General features: G+C 44.8%; 1 long non-coding RNA gene across 1 annotated transcript; it reads left to right on the top strand.

Annotated features, from left to right (window-relative positions):
* Window positions 1-20,278: 20,278 nt before the first annotated feature.
* On the top strand, window positions 20,279-21,874 carry LOC110342263. The gene is made up of 3 exons (XR_005872381.1): window positions 20,279-20,389; window positions 20,538-20,680; window positions 21,760-21,874. It is a non-coding gene; the product is annotated as an uncharacterized LOC110342263 (long non-coding RNA).
* The last annotated feature ends 238 nt before the right edge of the window (window positions 21,875-22,112 follow it).

A 22,112-nucleotide genomic window follows, 5' to 3' on the forward strand; every position in this document is an offset into this window, starting at 1 on the left:
ACACAAAGGAGCCAGTGCTACCCCTCTTTGGCTTTCACTTTCTCTGGTCAGTCATCGTTTCTATCCCTGGTTCTCTCACACATTCTGTTCTTTTTCTTCCTAATCGTCAAGTACTTTCTGACTTCGCCAGCTACTCCTCCTTCCCAGAGGGCTTTCCTTCCCAGTCTTTCGTCATTCTCTTCAAAAATCCTTCCTTGTGTGTGAGATTCCCCAGGCCCTTAGCTGTGCTTGAACCATGCCTTTCTCTTGCCTTCTGCTGTGGACTGAGAAGTATCCACAGCACTACACGTTGTCATCTTAATCTTCAATCTGATGCTGGTATTTGGAGACGGGGCATTGGGAAGTAACTAAAGCCAAATGAGGAAGTGATCAAAAGCCTTCCTGGTGGGGCTAGCACCCTTTAAAGGGATGCCAGAAAGATAAAGACATCATCTCTTTCTCTCCCTTCCCCCTTTCCCAGCCATGAAGAGAACCTGTACCACAGATGAGCCAACAATTGTTACCTCTGTTGCCCACTGTTCTTTAAACTACCCTGTGACAATCCTCATGACAGCCTCAGCCAGACTGCTGATGCTGCTGCTGCTCCTCCTCCTCCTCCACTTTCTGTATTACAAATACATGCTAAACAGCAGCAGGAACAAAGCTACCCAAAGATACAGTGCCTTTTATGAGAAATTACAAGCTATTAGCCCAACACTATACTGTAGGTTGTATCATCTTCATTCATAGCTTACATGCTACATTCAAGACCATCAATCCCTTTCTCATAATCTTCTAGCCAGTAGGAAGGGATAAAACCTCGCATTGCTAAGACCAGAATGGACCCTGGTGAAAACTGAGAAGCCTCTTCATTTCCCCTTCACGTGATGTATTTTAATCAGCAATACATACTTATTTGGTAGATAATATGAATGCCTGCTTTCCCTTTTGACAATTATCATGTGTGATAAGGAAGGAAAACAATAGAGAGTTCATCATGCAAAGCTCAGCTCCTAGAGTATAGCAGGAGACTTCTAAGTATTTTTGTGATTCAATTACAATCATAACAGCTCTCTAAGTATTACACAATCTGCTATGTTCTATCCTCCTCCCTATATATTCCATGAGCCTAGATATAGGCAGCCCCATTGAATCCTGCCTGTTCCAATGCTATCTCCACTCTGTCATCTATAGCCTCCTTAAAGCTCTCATCTGGGTCTTATTAAGCTCAGCTGAGAGTATTTTCTTAGCTAGATTTCTTTCTGGAGCTACTATTACATTGACCAGAGCTGGCCACATCTTATTGTCCTTAGAATTCCATCTGCCTCGGTTTCTATTGTTTAAACGATGTTACTTCAAAAACTCTTAGTCAAATAGGCTAATTGGTTTTGAGTTACACTTTATTCCTCTTTCATCCTCCTACCACAATCAATGCTTACTCATTGATGCCTCACTCATTTCCTTCTCTCCACTCAGCAGCTATTTGGATATCTACTCTGTGGACTGCACTCATCAGCAAGAATGAAAAATATATGAGCGGAGTTCAGAGTCTGTTTGAGAGTCAGAGTAGCAAAAACGGCAGGCCATGCAACTGATGCTATCAAGAGATATGATCTGATTGAATCTATGTTTATCATCGGATCATCTCAACCTTGAAGATAAGGACGTTGGGAATCACAGTCAAAGAATTTACCCAAGGTTAGACAATCAGCGAGTAAGAAAACAAATTGCCAGCTCGAGACCGTCCGGTAAGGAGCTCGTCTTGCTCCTCTAAATACTTGCCCCTCTAAGCAAATATCCTACTGGAATGTCAGTCCTTTTGAGACAGCTTCTTAGTTCTGGTGCTCCTTCCCTGTGTCTAGAGCAGCCAGCTGACATTACCCCCACCATAACATCCCCAGTGAAGGAATATAATGACTGCCTGTGCTTTTTCTTTCAATCTAGGATTCTCGTCCCGATAGTAGATCCTACCCGGAGGTAAGCAGTGTGGAAGCTGTTTTGTAGTGTTCCAATTGTACAGTGCTGGAAAGTACCCCAAATCCTTGGGATGGGAATAATCATCATCTCCTATTTTTGGCTGTCAACTGAAGGGCTCTTACTCAAGATTTCACACTGTTGCACTCAGATGCTTATAGGAACAGGGATCTCAGATGGTTTTAGCACTTATACCTCTGGTGCCTGGAACATAAGATGACTGGAATCACTGGAAAGTGGTCAGATATTTCCATGTGTTGGAGAGAATTCTCATAGCAGATGGGCTTTGTACATGACAAAGTTCTGTCTGCTTCCAGAATAAATAAGCTCAAACTTCTTATCTATAAATTGAAAACCCCTATTGCCATAATGGCTTTATTTAAGAATTAAAGAAAACCAACTGTCAGTTTTTTTCTTTTGTAAGTATTTTTTATTTCATTTAAATACCGTTTTTCCTTTATTTTCATACCAATCACAGCTTCCCCTCCCTCCTTTCCTCCCAAGCTGCCACCCTTCACTTGACACAATCTGGAATCTCATCTAGATCTGGTGACCTGTGGGCATATCTGAATTACTTTTTAATAAGTCGGTTGAGGCAGGAGGACCACCAACTGTGGGTAGCACCATCCCCTAGCCAGGGAACTATCAACTGCATAAGAGTAGAGGATGTGAGGTAAACACAAGCATGTGTTTATTTCCCTCTTCTTCTGATTGTGGATGTAATAAGACCAGACATCTCAAGCCCCCACTGCTATGATTTCCCTACTTTTGATGGACTGTAACTTGAAGCTGTGGATAAAACACACCTTTCTTTCTTACTTGGCTTCTGTTGGCATATTTTATAACAACAACAGGAAACAAGGCAGTAAAAAACTTTTCATTCGATAACCCTAACAAACACTACCTCTGCCTGTAATGGAGTTCAGTACCAACGGTAATATAAATGAAACTCCTCTGAATACACATGGTGGGAATCAGGCTTCACATCTTTATCGTCTTCCTGAAACCTGCACTCCCCACCTTATCCGATGAGAGAAACACCAGACAGATTGAAGTGATAAGGAAGTCTCTCCCGTCCTACTCAAAACCTTCAAGACCACCAAAAAGAAGGAAATTAAAAAGCATCCACAACCAGGAAGATGTGAAGAATTCGTGAAAACTAAAGGTCATGCCAGATGCTGGGTGAGAGCTAGGTTCAAGAAAAGGCACTGGGCAAGACCTGAGAAAATCTGAATATACTACATGCCTTAGTGAAAACAATAGACAATTATAAGTTCAATGTGTTGACTATTGGTGGGTATACCGTTCTAATTTAAGGTGTTAATAATAGAAGAAATTGGGTGCACAGAAAGGTCTGTATCTGTGATAACACTGCATAAATTCACAGTTTTCTGGAGCCTAAAATACATAATCTATTGGTGGAAAATATTGTGTCATGCTAACCATGCCTTCTCCTGCTTTTCGCTCTTTCTGAGGCTGCTCACCACAACAGCCAGGTATAGCAGGCTCAGTCTTGGAGACAGAAGTATTTTACCACACGTATGGATCTGGAGCATGGGCTCCACAACTTGAAACTTTCTCTCCACTCACCCAGGATGCCCTCCACCTAAACCTTCTTGTTCATGGCAAAGCTTTCTCCCAAACCCTTAAGCTCAAGCTCTCAAATGAGCTCCTTTCGCCCCAGTGGCTTCTAATTCAGAGTTTTGCTTCAAATCCTGTATCCAACCTCGGTACCACTGGCCTTTGTTCCGCTCCTTGACATCTTTGTCTGCGTGCCTTTTTAATGTTCCCACTGATGAACTCTTCAGGTTTAGCTCTCACTCTGAGGTCACCAGAGTCTCCTTCACGACACAGGTCCTGGTCATGCCTAAAACCTGCTCACTCCTCCTACAGGGGATGTAAGTCTACTTGCACTCATATTAGCCACTCTGACCCCAAACCAAATTTCAACTCTTATCCCTTATCCCTTATCCTGAACCACTTTTGCTGCAGCCAGCCATACAAGTTCCCCTGTGCATGTTTTACAGACAAATCCTACATGATCGAGACTCATGATTCTTTTTTTGCGTGAAGCTCTGACAGCAGAGTTTAGGTTGGTCCTCTTCCTCTCACAAAGGGACTCTCCCCCCCCTTCCTGCACCCTCCCCTTAGAAGTTTTCAGTTAAAAAGTCTCATCTTTTTCCTGCAGCATAAGGGAACAAGCACAGAGACCCACAACCAGACAATACCAAGTGATAGATCTTGGCACGCTCAGTCTTGAAGGGGACCTCTCCATCAAATCGCTCCCTGATGGCCCAGTGAACCCTGCAGAAGAGTACACAGAGCAACAGGGGATGGAGGGCATCAGGGAGTCAAGGCCTTCAATGCAGCAGGGCGGGCAGGCGTATAAACTCAGTGACCATGGGGACGCTCACAGGACCTGCATTTGTCAGATGGCGTCCTAGAGCGGAAAGGAAAGGTCGGCACAGGTTCCCGTCATGACCCAGAAGCTATCACCAATTGATAGCCGCTAACAGAGAAAACTTCGTTTTCTCATGAAGACTTTCACTGGGGAAACAAATCGCTCTTAAGGGTAGGTCCCACACCCAACAGTAGACGGCCAACATAAAACAAGAAAAATGAACTCAGTGGCATCTGTGGACGTTTTTTTGTCTCATGATGTTAAATTGTTTTTTTTTAACTTACAAATCCTCTGCATATATATATCATGGCTTTTGGTTTTAGGTTTTTATGGGATTCCTGTGTGTCAACCTGTGTGATTCTGTGTCTTAATGAATTTTTTTTTGCTTTTTCTTTGGCTCTTTGTGATATTCCAGATTGTTTGGGTTTTATTTTTAATTTTATTGTTATTTTTTAGATGCCTATTTGCTTTCCAATGAGAAACAGGAAGGGTGTGGACATGAATGGGAGGAGAGGGGAAAAGGAGCTAGGAGGGGGAGGGGAAATTGATCAGAATATATTTTTTGAAAAAATCTATTTTCAATAAAAGAAAAAAAAGCCTTCTCTGACTTCCTTGAGCCACAATGGTCTGACTGAGACCTGACTCTGATATCCATGAGCGTCTGCTCTATCTCTATGCAATGACGACCATGAGCCATGTGCTCTATCTCTATGCAATGACGACCATGAGCCATGTGCTCTATCTCTATGCAATGACAACCATGAGCCATCGTCTATGCCTATTTCATGATAGATTCCCATCCAATGCATATGGTGTATGCTCATTCTGTAACTCACGTGGCCCTAGTAAAAAAAAAAAAAAAAAAAAAAAAAAAAACCCTGAGGACTCCTTGCCCTGACGTGTGCATCTGGATATAGCAGAGCCTTCTTTCCCAAATGACTATGTCCCTGGTGGCTCAAATGAGGGACAACCAGAGTAAGCTAGAATAACAAACAGCAGAACTAGAACACACTTGGAACTTTGTGCTGCAACCATAGGCAGGACAGACAGCAACCCAACTAAAGGTTGTTCATGTAAAATGTATTTCCTTGTGTTTCTACCGTATTCTCCTGACTCAAACATCAAATAGCTGTGGCTATCAAGAGGCAAAGGCTAACAGTTTGCATTAACCACAGTGGCATTGCTTCCTTGCAGACTGATCCACCTTACGTGCACCAGAGATGACAGAGAGTCCCCTGCTCGGTTCTCTCATGTCAGTCAATGTCAATGTAACCGACTGGCATGTAGTCCCTTCATAGCCCTTGGAGTCTAGTAAATGATTTTGCTAAAATAGGAAGACACAACATCAGAGCGCAGGTCCAAATAATACACACACACACACACACACACACACACACACACACACACACACACGCAACTTAAAAGGCCAAGTTAATAAAATAAAATCATCAAATAGACCTCTCCTAATACATCACATACTAATTTAAAATTTCTCACAAATTGATCTTTAAAATTTTTAAGGAGTAGAGAGATGGCTCAGTGGTTAAGAACTATTGCTATGCAAGTATTTGAGAACCTGAGTCCATGTCCCAGCACCCATGTAAAAAGTTGGGCGTCGCCTCATAAACCTATCATCTCAGAACTGGGGATAGAGGATGGAGGCAGGAGGATTGCTGGCTCTTACAGACCGCCAGTCTAGCTCCAGGTTCAACCATAGATTCTGCCTCAAAGGAATAAGACATAAAATGACACCTCAGGGACATCTGATGTCCTAGCCTCGGAGTACTTACAGGTGCCTTGTTCATGCATGCATGCTCAAATGTACCTCCTGTATTTCTGTACTCTCACTCTATTGCCTTGATACTTTTCATAAAATTTCACTAAGTGTTATAAATAGGTCTGTTGATGTAAAGAGGTGCTAAAATGTCATGGAAATCAACATTAAGAAGACCACAGATTCATTTGACTAGATTTTCTGTGCACTTATATTAGGTAGTATAAAAAGTCCCCTCATACCCTTTTTTTTCTCTTTTTTTTTTTTTTTTTTGAGACAGTTGTAACTCTGGCTACTCTAGTTCTCATAACGTACCACAGACCATCCTTGAAGTTATGCCAAGCCTCCAGCCTCAGTCTCCTGAATGCTGAGATTATAAGCCTGGCATATCTCCACGCCTAGCTGAAGTCTTTTCTCTTATGTGTTTTTGTTGTTCTGCAAACTGATATTTGCAGCAAAGTTAGCAGCTGACAACAGAAATTCTAAAAATTCTAGCTGAAATTAAAATGCCAAGGCCTGGATCATCCGGATGTGGAGAAACTGATTAACTGGGTCTCTGATAAGGAAATGAAAGCAGCAATAGAGAAAACTGAAAGCAGGAAGCCCCCTGCAGTGCTGAGTACCCACTGAAGCATGGTGAAGCTTTTGAGGAGAATCGAAGGGCCTGGCGTGCGGGATTCATGGGGGCGATCTGCTTACAAGACCCATGAAGGCCCCTGCAATCTATCAAGTCTCCCCACACGGGTTCCGTTTGCTTCATCCATTGCACTGAGGGTGAAAAAGTCTTCCAGGTCATAAATGGACAGAATAAATTCAGGTTGAGATGGATGTTTCTGTGCACAGCTGTACTTATAAAATGTACAAAATTCCTAATTTACAAGTGCCAGCAAAAAGGTTCTAAACCTCCCTTCTACAGAAATATATGAATCTTTACAGAAACCTTTATTGTGGAGAAGAGGAATATTTACAAAGGCTCTTAAGCAAATATCATTTACAGAACTTTAGTAAACGAAATACAAGGCAAGAAACCCTTTGGGACTATTCCACCTGTCAGTGAAGGGCTTATCTATGTTTCCTTTTGTCTGGTGGCATAAGTTTGTGTCACAATGGGGAAGGCCTTGGTCCCACCTCAACTTGGTATGTCAGACTTCATTGACACCCAAGGGAAGTCTTACCTCCTCTGAGGAGTGGATGGGGGTGGAATTATGGGAGGTGAGGGGAGGAGGGGGATAAGGGAAGGGAGGGGGAAGTTGGGTTGGTATGTAAAATGAAAAAAATGTAATAAAAAATTTTTATTAAAAAAAAGAAGTGTATGTTGAATTCAACCATGAAAAGTTAAAAGCTGGCCTGCAACTGTGGGGATGCTAGCTCAATAGTATTGTATGCTTAACAGCACAGGGCCTTGGGCTTAATGGATGATAACACACACATACACAGAGAGACACGGAGACAGAGGCAGACACAGAGACACAGAGAGACAGACACAGACACAGAGAGACAGACACAGAGAGACAGACACAGAGAGACAGACACAGAGACACAGACACAGAGACACAGACACAGAGACACAGACACAGAGACACAGACACAGAGACACATAGACACAGACACAGAGACACAGACACAGAGACACAGAGAGACAGACACAGACACAGAGACACAGACACAGAGACACAGACACAGAGACACAGACACAGAGACACAGACACAGAGACACAGACACAGAGACACAGACACAGAGACACAGAGAGACAGACACAGAGAGACAGACACACAGACACAGACACAGAGACACAGACACAGAGACACAGACACAGAGACACAGACACAGAGACACAGACACAGAGACACAGACACAGAGACACAGACACAGAGACACAGAGAGACAGACACAGAGAGACAGACACACAGACACAGACACAGAGACACAGACACAGAGACACAGACACAGAGACACAGACACAGAGACACAGACACAGAGACACAGACACAGAGACACAGAGACACAGAGACACAGACACAGAGACACATAGACACAGACACAGAGACACAGACACAGACAGACAGAATGTTAAAACACATTTTTGGCAGCTTTATTTTACAAGATGTTTCTCTCACTCCCAAATTGCTGTAAAAATGTAGCCTGTCAAAAACCAGCAGAATCCATAAGTAAACACAGAGAAAGAGAGTAACTTTAATGAACAGCACTTACCCAGTGACAACTAAAGCCCGAGTCCCCTTGGATTGGCCATGGAGAGTCTCTCTGACACACAGTACCCAAACACTCCTTAAAGCTTTTGCAGTTGGTCATTTCCTTATTCTATATAGCCCACTCTGCTTGAAGGAAAAAAGAAACTTCGTATTACTTCTAGTGCTTCTGAAACCCATCCTTTGAGACAGCACACACAAAAATAACCCTCACATCCCTCGCAGGCATCCACCTGAGAGGGACTTTTATGTTGACATGCAAGTTCCTTCCTGGCTCTGAACACCATTTGTGTCTGTTTGACCTAAAGCATCTTTGGTTGAATTGGGAGAGCAGGATCCACTGATAAGGGTTTCTATGCCTCTGGGAACTTACTTAACCCAAAATAGACTTCACAGTGAAAAGTGACTGATGACATATTAAAGATGCAGTAACTAAGACACCAGATATCCCTAAATTTATTGACTAAAACCTCTTTCCAACATTACAAACTACCTTATAACACCCATTTGACTTATAAATTGATGCTTTGCCATTTTCTTATCCTCAGTTTACATGTGAAATTAATACATCTATTTTTCTAGTATCAAAACTAGGCTGGCTAAATACTACTTTTATGATTATAAGAATGCATTGTTATTTCACTTTGACAAAACTACTGCAGATTACTAGAGAAGTCATAACAAGAAAACCAAATTGCTAAGGAAGTATGGGCTTTTTAAATATTTTCAAGACCATATTTAAATATTTTCTATTGTTCATGAGGCTGTGATACATATATTTAGCATGAAATTAACATTCTCTCGATGTCCCGTTTGGGGATTTTGTTTGTACTTTTTTGTTTATAGAATTTTGGCCACAGTCCCATAATTTGAGTGGCCTTCAAAGTGAAGCAGAGTTAAGTCTTTCTATGGATGCATCAGTATTTTGAAGGTTGTGTTCCAGGGCAACTTATCTTAGCTACTACAAGTATTGCAACAGATCAGCCACTGAATCTCAGCCGTACCAGCAGCAAGTTATTCTCAAAAGTCATCGTTTTAAAAATTCAAATAGGTCTCATTAGGGAAGCAGCTCCCATCCCTTCATGTCCAGAGTCACCACACTCGGGAAACTCCTGAAGTAAAGCCCAAACCCTAGACTCCATCCAAGAGAAACCAAATTAAATAACACCAGAGGGCCATGGTCAGATGGGAAGTATTTAAGGGTGTATGTTGGAAGCCCTGTGCGTGAGTCCACCAGGAGACAGTGGACAGAAAAGATGGCATCTTGAAAAGTGATTTGAAGACTATCTGACTATGGATGATGGGAAGTAAGCATCTCATAGCAGGGAGTGTTAGGCTGCAGACTTGAATACCTGGTCCCCAGCTGGGGACTGTCTGGGGAGCTTGGGGAATTTAGGACTGAACTGAGACAGAAACCATGGTGTAATGCTACCCACTGACTTCCTTTTCCCTGGCTTGCTCAGCTTCTTTTCTAACACAACACAGGCCCACTTGCCCAGCAACGGCACCACCCACATTGGGCTGGGTCCTCCTACATCAAATATCAATAAAAAAAAAATGCCCCTACAGACATGCCCACAGGACATTCTTACAGAGGCAAGTGCTTGGTTGAGGTACTCTCTTCCAAAGTGACCCTAGTCTGTGTCCAATTAACAAAAGCTAACCAGCATACTTGACTATTCTATCACAACGACAAGGAAAATCAGAAGCACCAGACCAGGAGCGACTTGAGCGCTGAAGTTTAACTATCTGGCAGGGTCCGTGGGGGAATCCACCGTGACTAGCGTGAAGGCGGGAGGTGGAAGGAGCTGTTGGCGTAACACAGGTTTGTGCGGCTGTGCTTGAAAGGGGGCTTTCTTGCAAAAGTCCTCTAGAACTGGCCCGGAAACACCAGTAAAAAGTCTTAAGTACAAAAGGAAGACCCGTGTCCCGGGGCAACGGCAGCAGATGCTAGGGTAGAGGACAAAGACTTTGGAGTCCATGCTTGTGCTCATCATTGCTCTTTCTCCTCTGGCTCTGTGGCCTTAGACGTGTGGCTCACTCATCCATAAAGTAGGAAGAGCCTACATTGTGACCTCAGGGTCAGCTGTGAGGGTTAAAAGGGTTAATTATTTGTAAAGGGTTGTGCACGATTCCGAAAACGAGTAAACAGGACTTAAATCCTTAGTAAACAAAACAGCGGTTGCTGCAGCCGGGCATCATTGTCTCTACCAGGAACACCCGCTCTGGCGCGTCCAGACTTAGAGGAACCAGTCCCTTTGACAGAAGGACGCGCAGAGAACAACAGAAGCCTAACTTAGCAACTTGTGCTAAGAAGGAACTTTAGTCTTTGGCCCCAGTATTACCTGAACTGCACCTTGTGTAAGAAGGAATGGAGTTCATCCTATAGAGGCACTGGACTCCCCTGGAGAAAACATGTGGGAGTCTGTTTGCTTTAACAAAAGGCAGCAGACAGATGTGTACCGAGCAAAGCCAAAAGAAGAGATCCCTAACCCCCAGGACTCCCTGATTATCCTTTGCCTCTCTGAAAAGCAATCTCTCCTTTTTATAGGTGCTTCAGAAAGAAATACAATGTTATTAAGACCATTTTTAGTTCACATAGCCCAGATATCTTTGGGTAACTATGTCATAATTACTGAGTTATGCATCCAGACTATATATAAAATAAATTGCTGTGTGTATATGAAGAGATGAAAAATGAACCACAATATTCCTTATAATTGCAGCTACAATCACCTAAGTAGATCATTAAAATTTTTTACAGGAACACATTGGATTTATACTTTGTCTCCAGCTTAAACCTATGTGGCCCAAGCGTCATCCAACTTCATTTGTATGACTAGCAAGATAAATTCATGCTGGACAATTGACTGGTTTAACCTTTTAGGTTTTATACTATAGACTACTGATTTCTCCAACCAAAAATGAAATGACAGAGAAAACTATCAATTCCATCAGTTAAATAAGTATATTGAGTATGTTTGTGCAACACAAAATGCTTACTTTTAAATGCAGTCATCTCAATCAAAAGTATGGATTGAAGCTCGTTAAAGATTAATTATTACAGCTTCACTTAAAACCTTTAAATATTTGTAATTCAGACACTTTCTTTTAAACAGAAATTAACTTTAATGTCTCAGTATATGACTCACAAATGAAACCATCATATCAATTTACCTACGAAAACAATGCATGATGAAGCCCATATAAAATATAGCTCTTTCTGGATAGAAATCTGAGTCTATTACCTTTACATGCAATTTCTGAAAAAAATAAACACCTCCTAAAATGTTTCATTTAATGAAACAGTACTTTAAAAGAAATTGAAGTCAAGAAAATGAAAAAATAATGTGCTTTCTACAGAGACTAACAAAGGGTTTCTGGTGTCATGAGTTATACTGTCTTTCAACACAACCCTGTTTCCTCCTGGGATGTTCTAAAAGGTTTGATTTAAATGTTTCAGAAGCTTGTTGCGTGTGAGCATCGCCACATATGCCAAACGATCCATTAAGCGTGTTCCACGGCAGCTTGAAGAACTCTGGGTTAAACATACGGGGACCTGAGCTGAGCGAAAATATGCAGCTCACTTTCCTTCCGATGCAGCCCTGAGAGCAGATATTATCCACAGAACATTTGCTGCATTAGAGCGCAGGCTGATACAACACCACAGAACTTTGCAGGGCGTGTGGATGCTCTGATCCCCCGAGACTGAAGCCCATCTGTACCAGCCTTGCGGAAAGCTGGTCAGTGCCTACCATTCACATATGGTATTTGAGAGAGACTTTTTTTTTTGCAGGAACACCTAGAGACCTCAGGTATGTCTTTGTATTTTCAGGAGGACCTTGTACCATCATGCCAACCCACTTTTCTCAGCCCATACATACCTCCAGCGATTTGTTTTGAGTCCTTCCCAAGAGAGCACTTCCGGGATATGAGGTGCTGCTCAGGAAAGTGTTAATTATCCCACTTTTCATTACACACAAGTGTCCCAGAAACACCCCTCCAACTAGAGTTACGTGACTCCTGTCTGAATTTTTTGCAAAAACTAACAGACAACTCTGTGTCGATGAGAGTGTCCTGGACTCAACACTGAGGTGGGCCTTGATGCCGCTTCCCCGCATGAGCCCCACAGGCTATAGAGTCGACGGTGCAGCAATACCCTGTGGGTTTTGAGTGAGTGCCATGTTGAGAGACGGAGACATTTGATACTATGGAGGAGAAACTAAGAGACGCACGTCCTAAACGCATTTATTTCTTGGAGGAAGTTTAGACAAACTGCCTCTGGAAAGTGCGGTCCACGCACGTCAATCCTTTTACATTTTGCTCTCTTTCCACTCAATCACGCTCTCAAGAAGTTAGCAGACTTTATTTGATATGATGGAGAAACGAAACGGCAGGAGCCCAAGCAGCTTCAGGAAGGTCAGGCCTGGGACAGCAAGGGTTTGAGCACGCTTGCCCTTCCTGCATAAGCCGGAAGGGGTGAAGGCACTTTCTAAGCAGGAGGGGGGAGGCGGGGCGGGGGACAGGGGGGGGAGGCGGGGCGGGGGACGGGGGGGGAGGGGGAGGACAGCACAGTGAGCAAAATCACCAGGACTGAGATTGCTGGGGCGCATTCAGGGAGTGTGGAGAACCTGCTTCCCTTGGCGGAAGCTGAACCTTGGGGGGGCAGGAGGGGTTGCGGAATTAGGTAGGTTTAGTAGGGGTTCCTGAATGGTGGCCTTGGGAATTTGGAATTTGTCATACGGCAAGCCATCAAATGCTCTTGGAATAACGAGAAGCACATCCGACTTATCTGACAGTGCAGCGCAGACTTTGATGGGTGAAACAATATGTGGAAAACTAAAAAAAAAATGATGACGACCCAAATGCCCTGGGGGAACTTCTCCCTTGATGTCATGTGATACTTGTTCTCAGAGAAAAAAAATTAACGTGAAACTGTTCTCAACCATGTCCACCCTCTGTATCCCAGAGCCAAGAGTCAGCCTCACCCCCAGAATAAGCGTAATACCGGACGCCCCAAATGCAACAGGCAGGTGTGAGAGGGAAAATGGCTGTTTGCTCCTGTTCACTCCCTGAAGAACAGCTGGGTAAGAAGCCTGTCCCTTTAAGAGAACTGGATTCCCCTCAGCTAGTAAGAGCCCTTTAAGACCAGTAAACTTTTATCTGGATCATAGCCAACAAGCAATATCTAAATTGCCCTGAATAACAGATCTCAATTCATAGACGCTCCCTATCAAAGTTACTGATCTGTCCAAATGTAATCTTCTTCTTCGGGCCATGCCCTCACTGAAGTCCCTCCCACAAGCCTGTCAAGGGTTAGGTCCCAAACTCTGACTAAAGCCACATGAGACCTTCCAGCCTCATCGCAAGAGCAGCTCACAGAAGCCCTCCCCGGCCCCCCAGACAGGTGTTCTCCATCTAACATAGTGCCTGCCCCTTAAGCAACGGCTGTCCTTTCTTTTTTTATTATTGAAATTCTTTTCATTTTACATGCCAACCCGTTACCCCTCTGCCCCCTTCTCTGGACTCACACACACACACACACACACACACACACACACACACACACACACACACACACCAGATCAAGCCACATGACTGTCACGCACATGCAGAGGGTCTAGTTCAGTCCCATGCAGGTCCCCAGCTGTCAGTCCAGAGTGTGTGAGCTCCCACTAGCTCAGGTCAGCTGTCTCTGTGGTTTTCCCCCATCCTGATCTTGACCCCCCCCCTTGTTCGTATGATCCCTCCTCCCTCTCTTCAACTGAACCCCAGGAGCTCAGCCGAGTGCTTGGCTGTGGGTCACTGCCTCTGCTTCCGTCGGTTACTGGATGAAGGTTCCATGATGACCATTAGGGCGGTCACTGATCTGATTACAGGGGGAAGGCCTGTTCAGTTACCTCTCCACTATTGCTAGGAGTCTTAGCTGGGGGTCATCCTTGTGGATTCCTGGTGATTTCCCTAGTACCAGGTTTCTCCCCAACCCCATAATGGCTCCCTCTGTCAAGACATCTCTCTTATTCTCCTCCTCTGTCCCTCCCCCAACTCGGTCTTCTTGATCCCTCATGTTGCCGTCCCCCCTCCCTTTCACCCCTGCCTCAGTTCACCCAGGAGACCTCAAGTATTGTCCCTTCCTGGCGCCCTCGTATGTCCTTCTCGGGGTCCCCCTTTTTAACCTGGCTTCTCTGGGGTTGTGGATTGCAGCCCGGTTGTCCTTTGTGCCTGGTGTCCACTTAGGAGTGAGCGCTACCCCCGTATTTGTCTTTCTGGGTCTATCAGCAACTGCAACTCATTGGCTACCAGCAGCTATGCAGCGGAAGCAGGCAGGAATTATGTTCCCTTGCACGCCGCTCTCTTGAAGCCCCTAGGGGAAACTTCAGCTGGATCTCTACCCCTCTGCACTGAACTCAGGATTCAAAGGCTGAGGTGAAATCCTGCTCCCTCGGAGAGGCTGAATCGCAAGCAGCTACCCTGTCCTAGCTCGAGTCTCCCCAAAGCAGTCCCTTCTGCTTAGCTCCCTCTTAAGATCACGCTACACATGGTCCCACCCTTCCACTTCCTGTCAGCTAGCCGCTGACTCAGCCTCCTGACCACAGGTTGCTTTTATTTAATCGAACGAACCGAATGCCGTCTTTGCATTGTAAACTAAAGCAGTAGGAAGCAATGTAACACAGCTAAAGTAATATCCCACAATGGCTAGGGTTCTCAAACTTCCTAACGCTGCTGCCCTGCAATACAGTTCTTCACATTCTGGAGTTCCCAACCATAAAATTTTTGTTGCTACTTCATAGCCAGTTTCGCTGCTGTTAGGAATCACAACATAAATATCTGATAACGCAGGTCAATTGATATTCATTTGACCCCCACAGGTGGAGAACTACACTAGCCCTCCCAACCAACGCTGGTTTCAACTTGTCTCCAGCTCCTTTCCAGTGACCACAGAGGCTCTGAGGCACTTTCTGGTTGGAGTTGCTGCCAGCCAAGGAAGCCAAGGGGAAAGTAAAGCTATACAGAGTCAAAAATGCACTGTGAGTACATAAGAAAGAAGCAGGTGTCAATAGAAGCCGAGATCAGTTTCTGCTGACATATCACAGGAAAGAGGTGGCCATGTCCCCCCAGAAGAGAAGACGACTTACAGAGCACGCCCACAGGATCTGGTGGTGGGTAAAACCATGTGCACGCAGTTACATCGTAAAAGGCCTTTATCACACTGCTGGGTCCTAAGATGGAAATTCACGCTATTTACACAGGAAAAGAAACTGTAGGCTTCTCCATCACCCCATTCTTCTAATTCAGATTGGATTACAGGAGAAACTGATTGCTGGCCCTCAGGGATCTTCATGAGCAAATCTGGGTCACTGTGATACCCATGTGGAATTTGTGCACCATCATCTCTTTTATAAAATACTTGCATTTTAACTGACTGTGACATAGGGCAATGACCATGAAAGATGGAAATGCTAATACATATCAATAGAGAAACATGGATCCTGAGAGACATTGTTTTTCAGACTTGAAATACTTATTTGGTTTGAAACATTACTTTGCAATTAAAAGGACTATTGCTACATTTGAAAACATAGATGGATTTAAAATAACTTTTTAAGTGAAAATTCCAGCCCCACAACATGTGCACTGAGTTCTTTCCTCTATATGATGCTTGCAAATTATCTACTTCAGAAAATATCAGAGGAAGCCTGGTGCTGAGAGAGAAAACTGGCCATGAAAGATCAGGGTCTACATATGAAGGATGTGAAATTGAATGTCTCGATTATGGTAATAGATATTCAAATATAAATGATTATTAAAATCATGAGTGTACACTTCAGTCAGATTCTATTTTTAAATGAAAATCAAGCCAAAATATTGTCCCCAGATGTGTTAAATTACATGAAATCTTCAGACTAGAAGATGCTAAATAAAATATTACTGATTTTTTATTCTGACTTCAAAAATGTAAATGTTTCAACATAAATATGAGTCACTTAAATTTATCGATATCAGAGAAGCCATATAACTACAAAAGACAGTTATTGAAATTAAATATGAAAAACAGTATTTTCTCAAGCACATATGTGTAGCATGATCAATGGAACAGATGATCCCACATAGAGCCTGGATCTTACAGAACAGTTATATATGACATATGTGAAGTGAAAAATCACTGGGTTTTAAAAATAGGATTTCACATAAATTTTATTAAATACCACCCAACACAGAACTTACTTGTTGGAGAGACATTGTTTTATTCAATAATCACCTATATAAAACCCTGTCACATAAAAATGAGGTTTCAACAAGCGGACCCAGCCCAAAGTCCTGAAATTGAAGATGTGTATTATTGTGACCCACTAGGATGTTACAAAAGAAGGAGTTTTCTCTGTCACTTCAGACTGATTAATCATGTTTTCTATATTGGAGACTGATGAGAGTTTGAACAATTGAGAGTTTTATTTACTCCAACAATTCCATTTAAACCTATGACTAGGCAATGAACAAAAACGTATGGAATTGCCTAGGAATGGTACTCAACTCAGAAAACGGAGTTGGGGAAGAAAGACTATGTAGAGGAGACGGTTTGGGGATTGGGTGCTGACAAGGGTAGGGAAACCCAGGCATTTAAATGTGAACCATGCAGACAGCTACCGTGGGCACAAAGGCCCACAGACGTGACTGCTCGTGGGTCACACGGGGACTACTCATCACTGCACTGAGGTGGGACTTGGAGTACAAAGGTAAGAGGAAGGCAGAGCCCTGTGGTGCTGGAACACAAAGCACTGCACTGTGGTGAGGTCCGGAAAGTACAGAAGTTGAGAAGAGAACGGATGACGTCAGGTCCATGTAGTCGTCTTCATCAGTGTCAAAGCTGAGGACGGCCTGCCCGGGGCAGGCATGGAACGCAGCAAAACTAGGTGAGAGGCTGTGGAATTTTCCCAAGAAAGGCGCAGAGAGTTCAAACGCAGTGTAAGGAGTGAAAAAAGGAAACAGGTCAACTCCACAGAGCTGGACAGATGTCAGGTGAGGGGACAACTAAGACTCCTGTAACTATTGACCGTACAATGGGTGAAGGCTGAAAGTTCTCCAAGGTAAGCCCTGTGTAGGCAGGAACATGTCGATTTATATTAAAGATTGCAGAGTAACTCCAAGAAACTTCTTTAATCTTAACCTCAAAGGCATACTTACCTTACTTACCCACAAGTTTTGTACACCTTCTGTCAAACTATGAGGCTATCATTCACAAAAATGATCCATCTCAGACTTAAAGTTGACAGTGTAGCAGAAACCAGAGGCCTTGAACCAGACCCTGACTCTTTGCTTTGCACACTTGTGAGTGAAGACACAGGATAAAAGGGTTACTGCGTCACTCACTGTGTCACACCACAGCTTCCATGACAAGATTTTTCACTTTCTTTTTCTCTCTTAAATTCTATTTTATTTTTTGGTGGGGAGGGGGTGCAATGGCAGAGGGCGGATACGAAGGGGCGGGGAAATGAATGGGATCCAGACGCACGATGGGAAAGACTCAAGGAATAAACAAGAAGAAAGTTTAATCTCTTTTTCACTTACTGGTCTGTAGTGTAAGGCGTTAACATCACCCCTCAGCTCCTATTTTCCTTCACAAGCTATTTAAATCCTCAGATGTTATGGTTCCCAGACAAACCCAGGAAGCATTCTTTCTAAGGATCTTACGAAATACAATCAAGATAATTTCAACCTGATAAAGCGGTTGATGATACTCTGGCAATTCTCTCAAAGGGAAAATAATCAAACTTAACAAGGAAAAGCTATAATCTAAGTGTAGCATTCATACTATCCTTATGTAAAAAAAGAAAAGAAACCTTGTGGATTATTGCATCCCTGACTAATGTTTTGAGAATGTCCCCAAGTTTGGAATTTAAGGTCCCATTCAACCATAATGAGCCAAAAGGCTTCTTCACCAGCCATCTCTAACTGTAAAGTCTAGGATTATGTCTATGTGAAGTCTCCTGGTCCCTGCCTCTGTCCCTGTCTTAGTTAGGGTTTCTATTGATGCTGTGAAGCACCGTGACCAAGAAGCACATTGGGGAGGAAGGGGTTCGTTAGGCTCACACTTCCGCATCGCTGTTCACCACGGAAGGAAGTCAGGACAGGAAGTCAAGACAGGGCCGGATCTTGAAGGAAGCAGCTGAGGCAGAGGGTGTGGAGGGAGCTGCTCACTGACTCCCCTGCCTTGCTCAGCCTGCTCTCTTACAGAACCAGGCATCGCCAGCCCAGGGATGGCCCCACCCACAGTGGGCTGAGACCTCCCCTACTGATCGCTAATTGAGAAGATGCCTGGCAGCTGCATCTCATGGGGGCGTTTCCTCAGCGGAGGCTCCTTCCTCTGACCCTAGCTTGTGTCAAGTTGGCACACAGAACCAACCAGGCAACTGACCCTTGTCCACCTGACACACAAACACGTTTCCATTGGGCCACATCCCTTCCTTTCTTATTTATCTCTAAGATCTCACATTAAAATCATACGTAATTTTAAAAGTCCCACAGTCTTTACAAATTCAAACACATTAAAAATCTCAGTCTCTTTAAAACATCCAATCTCTTTTAAAAGTTCAAGTCTTTCATCTGTGGACTTCTTTAAAAATCTAAATCAAATACTTTGTTCAAGAGGGAAGGACCAGCACTCTGTCACAATCTGAACCAAACAAAAATCAAACTTCAACAGCATAAATAACTCAATGTTTAATTATCTGGGATTTACTCACGGTCTTCTGGGCTGCTCCAAGGGGCTGGGTCTCTTCTCCAGCTCTGGCCTCTGCAGCTCACACAGCTTGTCCTCTAGGCTCCGGCTGGCTCCACGCCAGTGCTGCTGCTGTCCTCGGTGGCCAACCCAGGATACTGGCATCTCCAAAACTCTAGGTTCTTCTGCTGCAACCGGGCTGTGCTTTCATCAACAGCCTCTCATAGGCTCTCCTCATGGTGCCAAGCCTCAACTTCTCTGCATGACCCCTTCAGTCCTGGGCCCTCAACGGTCACTGAGGCTGCACCTTCGCCAATGACCTCCCCTGGCCTCTCAAGGGCCAAGCCTCAGCTGCTCTCCGTAACCCCTTCATGCCTTCAAAACCAGCACCACCTGGGTGACTCTTACACATCACCAAGTCTGGCTGCCAACACGAGGTACAGCCATGGCTGCCTCTGGAACACAGCTTCGCTGTGCTCTCAGAAAACACTTAAGGGAAGATTTCGCCTCAGTGATGCTGGTCTCTTCTTAATCACTGCTAGTTTCTTAGCTCCAGCTGACCAGCATCAAGTGTCCCAGTAATGTAAAGATTTCTCTTTAGTAGTTCTGGTAGCTTGTAAACCACAGCTGGTTCTTCAGCCCCAGCTAGTAAGAACCACAGGATTTTAACTCAAAAGTAACAAATGGCCCTGACGGTCTTTAAGCTTCTCTCTGACACCTAGGAAGTCAGGTCTCCGTGTTCTTCACTGTTGCCAACATTCTCATCTTCCAAGCTCCCACAGAATGTCTCACAGAGCTCTTAACACTCAATGGCTTTTCTAACCCAAAGTTCCAACGTCCTACGATCCTCCTCCAAACACATGGCCAGGGCTGTCACAGCTGTACCCCCCTTTGCTGGTACCAATGTGTCCACGTTAGGGTTTCTATTGCTGCCATGACCAAGAAGTACATTGGGGTGGAAGGGGTTCGTTAGGCTCACACTTCAGCATTGCTGTTCACCATGGAAGGAAGTCAGGACAGGAACTCAACACAAGGCGGGATCCCGAAGGCAGCCACTAATGCAGAGGGTGTGGAGGGATGCTGCTCACTGACTTACTTCCCCTGGCTTGCTCAGCCTGCTTTTTTTTTTTAATAGAACCCAGGACCACCAGCCCAGGGATGGCACCACCCACCTGGGCCCTCCCTCATTGACCACTAATAGAGAAAACGCCTTACAGCTGGATCTCATGGAGGCATCTCCTCGGCTGAGGCCCCTTCCTCTCTGATGATGCAAGTTTGTGTCAAGTTGACACGCAAAACCAGCCAGCACGGTCCCCTTCACGGTTTACCTGCCTCTGTAAGTTTTCCCCTCTGCTGTGGTGGGTGTAGAGTTCCGCGCTACCGAGTGGGTTTGAACACTTGGTCTCCAGCTGGTGGTGCGTTTGGGGAAGGCGGTAGAGCCTTCTGTAGGAAACATGGCTAGCAAAGTGTGTTTGCTCTGGCAGACCCTGAAGTCCGACACCTACTTCTGCTTCCACCCAGAATCCTTCACCTACTGGTTTGCACCAGCAGCCAAGCCCCCTGCTCTGCTCTCCCGTCTGCTCCAGCCCCAATGCCTCCCCAGCCATGACAGACTGAATCTCTGAACGTAAGCAAAGCTTAATTTGTTTCTCTAGGTGTTTGGTCACAGCCATGAAAAAAAGTATCTAACGCGTTCTTTCCATCATTGCTCCCCCTTCATCCGAGTGGTGGGGGCGGGGATTGTTTCTCCATCAGCACAGCAACTGCGCCTGAGTCTACTGATGTCTCAGCCAGTAATTGCAGGCTCCACGGTTACAGGCCCACTCCTCAGGCAGAGGCTTGGCGGGATTTTTTTAATAACATTTTTTATTTGTTTTACATGTGAATCGAAGTCTCCCCTCCATCCCCTCCCAGTCATTCCCCAGCATCCCCCTCTGCTTCCCATCTATCCTCCCCTCCTTCCTCTCCTCCGTCTCCAGTCAGAAAGCCGCAGGCCTCCCAGGGGCTCCTTGAGCAAAAGCATGGTCCATCCAGTTGAGGCAGGACCGAGCTCCTCTGCTTGTATCAAGGCTGGGCAAGGTAATCAAGCATGAGGAACAGGCCCCCAAAGCCAGCTAAGCACCAGGGACAGGTCCTGAGGCCACCACTAGGAGCCCCATAAAGAGACCAAGCTATACAACTGTGTCACACACACGCACGCACGCAGAAAGACTGGGCCAGCCCCATGGAGGCCAAACATGTCTCCTGCCACCGCCACCAAATGCAGTTTTTAACCGAGTCTCCACCGTTCTATTTATCACAAGACTCAGGAGTCAGAGTCTGAGGTGAAAACCTGCTGTCTCAGAGAGGCTGAGGAGCAAGTAGCTGGGCTTCCCTCTTCACCAGTGTCTCAGACGAAAAGCGTCCCTTCTGCTCCACCAAACCAAAAGGGACTGACACACTCTGAGCCCGCCCCTGCCACTTCCTGCGCATCTGTCTCTCTGTCCATCCCCCAGGCTCCCTCTGACTCTCTATGATCACTTCCTGTCAACTTGCTGCCGGCTCCGCCTCCTGACCCAAGGTTGATTTTATTTAACGAATGCAAATGGAAACTTGGGTTTCACAGTGCGGTCAAATATCCTGCAACAGGGGATCCTGTGAAATTACCAAGCCAAGTTGTTTCCTTCCTTCGCTGAGTATCCTCCAATGCCTTACTCTCTCATTTAGAAACCAAGCCAATGCCTGCGAGACTGTTTGCAAGGCTTTCCAAGATAGACCCTGTTCTGACTGATTTTTTATGTCCACTTGATACAACCTGGAGTCATCTGAGAGGAAGGAACCCCACCTGAGAAAAAAAAAAAACTCCACAGTAGACTGCAGGCAAGCCCATAGAACATTTTCTTAATTAGTAATTAATGCGGGAGGGCCCAGCCCATTGTTGGTGGGACATACTTGGCCTGGTTGTTCTGGGTCCTATAAGAAAGCAGGCTAAGCTACCGTGGGTGGCAAGCCAGTAAGTGGCGCCCGTCCATGGCCTCTGCATCAGCTCCTGCCTCCAGGTTCCTGTCCTGTTTGAGTTC

Source organism: Mesocricetus auratus, unplaced genomic scaffold, assembly GCF_017639785.1.
Source record: "Mesocricetus auratus isolate SY011 unplaced genomic scaffold, BCM_Maur_2.0 Super-Scaffold_100031, whole genome shotgun sequence".
Lineage (NCBI taxonomy): Eukaryota > Metazoa > Chordata > Mammalia > Rodentia > Cricetidae > Mesocricetus > Mesocricetus auratus.